Source organism: Odontomachus brunneus, unplaced genomic scaffold, assembly GCF_010583005.1.
Source record: "Odontomachus brunneus isolate Ranch 3 - 2012 unplaced genomic scaffold, Obru_v1 Obru_scaffold_173, whole genome shotgun sequence".
Classification (NCBI taxonomy): domain Eukaryota; kingdom Metazoa; phylum Arthropoda; class Insecta; order Hymenoptera; family Formicidae; genus Odontomachus; species Odontomachus brunneus.
In genome coordinates this window covers 638,169-643,736 of record NW_022639623.1, presented here as the reverse complement: position 1 = coordinate 643,736, position 5,568 = coordinate 638,169, and the positions used below count along the sequence as shown (strand labels likewise).

General features: G+C 37.9%; 1 pseudogene; it reads right to left on the bottom strand.

Moving 5' to 3' along the window:
* Nucleotides 1–671: 671 nt before the first annotated feature.
* LOC116851373 lies at nucleotides 672–2,757 on the bottom strand (annotated as a pseudogene).
* Nucleotides 2,758–5,568: the final 2,811 nt, after the last annotated feature.

Below are 5,568 nucleotides of genomic sequence, written 5' to 3'. Positions count from 1 at the left end.
TGCAGTTTTTTTCAAGTCAAAGTAATGAAGCAGCACATGTCGAAAAAACAACTTATCACGTTCCATATTTAATTAAAAGAAAAAATAGCACTGCTCGCTTAAATGAATCTCTTCGCACTGAATTTTATTGACAAATGTCTAACCTCTAAAATGCAGCCAGTTTCAGATGTCAAAATAAATTACACCTACAACTAACGTCACCTAACTGTGAGCCGCAGGAACTAAGTTTACCACCTAATACAAATTTGCACTTAGGTAATAATATAAAAATTTTTTATTTACTTAGTTTTTGTAAAGAAAGCCATATTTATGTTACATATTCACGTTCCTAAGTGTTTTATAGTTGGTTATGCTCAGAGAAAACCAAAGATTTTATTAATTATAAAACATTATTTATTTTCAATTTTTTAATTTATGTTTAGTTTTATTTGATTTATGAAAGCACAATGTTAGTGTAAAACTGTTGTAAGGTTCAGTAATTCAAAAACAAGTAATATATTACTTAGAATATTTGAAAAGATATTAAAAAAACTGTGATACTTGCATGTACTTGCGATATTGATGTATGATACTTATTTTAGATGTTAGGTACAATGAAAGCAAATGATTATTATAAAATAAAAATTTTATTACAAGCACTGTATTATTCTGAATCGTTTCAATTCCCCGATCTATTTCAAATCGTCTTCTGAAATGTCTTCGTTATCAGCTACGAATTGCTCTTCTTCATTCTGGAGAATGTCACCTTCATTCCATAGATCGTCGTTGTTTATGCATAGATTATGTAAGACGCAACAGACCATTAATTTCGTGATCTTTTCGACTGTATGCATATCGATCTGTAATAACAGTTGTCGAAACCTTGCTTTTAATATAGCGAAGGCATTTTTAATATAAACGCGAGTTTGATAGTGTTTTTTGTTATATCTATTTTCCATTTCTTCTAAATTTCCATAGTTTTTGAATGGCACAAGTAACCATTCGCGTATTGGATAAGCAGAATCACCCAAAATATGATAGTTTTTCTTACATATTTATGGCAGCTTTTGTTTGACATCACTTAATTTAAAGACTCTAGCATTGTGAACTTTTTCTGGAACTCCAATGAACACGTTGATGAATTTTTTTTTCGAATCACATATTGCTTGCAATATTATAAATGTCTTGTCGTGTCGATTGGCGTACGTCGATGCAATTTTGTGAGCTGGTGTTCTTATGTTTATATACGAACCATTAATGCAGCCTATAATACCTGGAAATCCCACAATTTGTTCAAAGGATCTTGCTTCTTCGTCTAAATTTGACTCGTCCGGAAATTTGACGACTTGTCTCGCAATTTCAGTCAGATAATTCATGACTATGTCACATTGTTGAAAAACTGTTTTGAGGAAGACTCCAAAAAACGTTGCGACACACCGCAATGATTCCTTATTACCAACAAACCACAGGAATACCAGCACATCTTCTTCTGGCGACTTTCTCTCAATTCCACTATTATTTGATGATGGGTAAAAAAAACAAAAAAGAAACAGTAATGAAACGGTAAAGAAACGGTAAATAACAGGAATGAAACAGTAAAGAACGGTAAAAAACGGAAAAGAAACGGTAATGAAACAATAACGGCTACCAAAAATCATAAAAACCATTACCGAAACGGTGTATTCCAATATTTATATCAAAAGTGCAGTCCAAAAGTATTCATGTAAGATCACTCTCTTATGCGTCACAATGTAGCAGTTAAGTGCTGTCGCATCGATTTGTAGTTGACAATAAGATGCGCGGAAAAATGTGAAACAAGATACTATTACGAAAGTCATAGAAGTATGCATATTTTGCACATTTTGAAACATATAAAATCATGTGTATTTCATCGGCGCATAGTTCAGTCGAGACACAAGCAGCAACAAATACGGGACACAAGCAACAAATTGAACGGCTAAAATGGAGGACAAATCAAGAAAGATATCCATGGTGTAGTTTTTCGTGACAGAGAACTCGGTTTGCGAGGAATAACCAAACGTGGTGTGAAGGAAAATATTAAAGTTATCAAGTTCTGCTCTCTAAAAAGTTGGCCCCACGACTTAGTGCAGGAGTACGCCAATCAGATAGTGGAAGACGCACGTAGGATCACGACTGAGAATGCAAGTGAAATAAACACTAAATTGAATGAGCTTATAATGCATCCAGACATCAGAGTGCTAAAGAACTTTAACCTTCAAAATTTCTATATAAAAATTCCGGCAGGTAGTAGCAAGTTTACACATATAATATTGTTTTATGACATACATTTATATGATGATTTGTGGAATGCTGATATGCCAATTTTGATGATGGAGCGACACGATAAACGCGAATTTTGTATATGCTATCGAGACAGTTTACAGTGGCCAAAAGTAGATGAAATCAGTTGGGACGATGAATCTATGGTTTACACCGATGAAATGCGGCGATGTCAACGGTGTCCGTATAGTGAGTCGGATCTGATCTACATGTCCGCACATTAATTGACTGATTGAACAATAAATTGAGAAATTCTCAGTGCAATCTTAAGCATCACAATGCAATATTTTTGTGCTGATACATCAATGTGTGGATGCGGTTGACCGCATGTGCGACATATGATGTTACTATTACGTTAGGCTGTGCTGATTTTGCACATTTGCCACCCTCTCCTAACGAGACATATTTGTTACAAAGAGATAGCGATGGACCATATAAAAGTCACCCAGGAGTCACCAGCAAACAGTCCATGTCCATATCGACAAGGGAGAGAGAAAGAGAGAGAGAAAAACTACAATAAAAAATGTTGAACAACAATGAATTTAAAAGACCCGTATATGGGGAGGAGGAGGAAGTTCTGTTACAATAAAGCCCCCCACGTAAGTTTTTAATAGATTGTATAATCCAGGTTTTTATCTTTTTTAAAATAATAATTAATCCAATTTTAGCTATCGAGGAAAGCGAGGAGGAGGAGGAAGAGGAGATGGAGGCTGATGAAGAAGAGGAAGTAGACGCACAGTCGGCCATAGGTGAGAGAGCAGACAACATTTTTTATAATTTGTAATCAAATTTTCGATTTTTCTGTATAGAAAAGCGTTAAATTAATTTTTAAATTTGATTTCAGAACATATAGAAGTCATTAACATTGATGAGGAGGAGGAAGAGGAGGAGGAGGACAACATCGCCGACAGCGAAGAAGAGGAGGAAGTAGACGCACAGTCGGCCATAGGTGAGAGAGCAGACAACATTTTTTATAATTTGTAATCAAATTTTCGATTTTTCTGTATAGAAAAGCGTTAAATTAATTTTTAAATTTGATTTCAGAACATATAAAAGTCATTAACATTGATGACTCTGAGGAGGAAGAGGAAGCTGATGAAGAAGAGGAAGAAATAGGCGTACAGTCGACCAATGGTGAGAAAGCAGACATTTTTTATAATTTGTAATGAAATTTACGATTTTTCTGTATAGAAAAGCGTTAAATTAATTTTTAAATTTGATTTCAGAACATATAGAAGTCATTAACATTGATGACTCTGAGGAGGAGGAGGAGGAGGAGATGGGGGCTGAGAAGAGCAAGTAGAAATAACTAGAATTAATTACGGCGAAATTGAAATAATCCTTAATTTATATTAATATATTTATTATTGTTATTATTATTATTATTATTATATATTAATATTGTAACGATGCATGTCGTTACGTCACAAAACAAGGAAACGCAGAACACCGCGAACCGAAAAGCGCAAGAGGACAGCGCGTCCTCCAAAACAATAAACAGCGCGACCGCCGAACAACAGCGGTAAATAGCGAATCAAGCGAGATTCGAGGTATATAAAATGCCGCGTAATCGTAATCGAGAGATTCGATCATCCGCTCTCGAAAGAGAATCAGAACCGATCCACCGCTCTCGAAGGAGAATCCGATTCCGATTATCCGCTCTAAGAGAGACCGACTCCGCTCCTGGCAGATTACTGTTCGTCGATTGGCGACTGTAGTCACTCCGCCGTCGTTGCACGGATACGTGTCATCGACATTTGATTCTACTCCGCTCCGGGTAGATTACTGTTCGCCGCGTAGCGACTGTAATCATTCCGCCGTCGGCTCACGGATTCGTGAGGCCGACACAGATAAGTTTCACAGTACCGCGGGCCGCATCCGAAATTGCGTCCGAACGAGCCGAGCTCGTTGAATCATAGAGGAAACGCCGAGGGCTAAGGTCCTGTGTACGAGGACCGACGGCTACACCGCATACACAGAACTGATTTAAATCTCCGCGATAGGAGATCGAAGGGAGCACCGCTAAGGCGATATCCCGCATGCAGTTGCGCTGCAATCTCAACGCCCGCGAACATTATATGATTCCGAAACGCCGCTAAACATCGCTGGAAAAAGTGTCCACCGCACTTAAGAGACACGACGCCGAAAGAAACGTCAACAGCATAGACTCGCGAAGACGCGACACTGACGTCGTCCGCGCCCCGCGCACCGCGCGTCACATCACCAAATCCGCGTCTAAACAAACCTCTGTCAGGCGATACAAACAACCAAAGCCAAAGGCGTCGACACGTATTGTTCGATATATATATTGTCATTATCATCAGTTTAGTATTTTAAATATATTATTCATTATTATTTTCTTAACACACTGTTTCTCAATTATTCCGCCTATCACGAACCCGATCCGACAAGCGATTCAAACCCGCAACGAATCGCGGTTACAATATTATTATATATTAAATAAATACAATTATTATTATTATTATTATTATTACTAAAGAGTATCATCAATAAATGTAACCACACATTATAATAAAAATTTATTATACATATCAAAAGTTAAACAATTCTTTCTGGCGCTGACCACCAATTAAGTATTTTCAATACATTTTGTAACGCACAGTGTTTTGTATGATTATTACATCGTCAAATGTTGGTTGCATCCAGCTTGTCCAATGACGTCGTAATCCGCATTCAGAGTCTCAACGATCACCTTTTCTCTCACATCATCGTCGAGGAGATTCGTCAACCACTCTCGCTTCTCGTATCCCTTGACGTAGACGAGTTTGGATTCTTCGCTGGTTTCGCTGATCACAGCGTCCGTGATCAAACGTTTCGCTTTGTTGTACGGGACGATTCCATCCTTCCAATGCAGACCATGATGATCAGCCGTCAACCATGCTGCTTTCGATTTGTCAGCTCTCGTGAGAAGATGCCACGGCATAGGACTCGCAAAGACATAATGGGAGAGAACAGTTCCATTTCCAAGTATTGCTATCTCTTTTTGGTGAAATCTCATTCCAACCGTAAATCCTTGCAGGTCCACAAATGTAGGCACGTTCATTTTTACGTGATTTTGCGCACAATGTTGGTCAAGGGACTGTACTCCACAATGCGATCGTGCAGAATGAGGCAGTAAGCTGTGGTATCCATCGGTATATTCTCCTTGCAGTCGAATTCAATTCTCACATCGACAGTGGCGATCTTGATGGATTCGTTTTGTCGCGAACAATCAATGACCACACACGGACAATGAGTAAGAAATTGTATGGGATCGAACAACACATT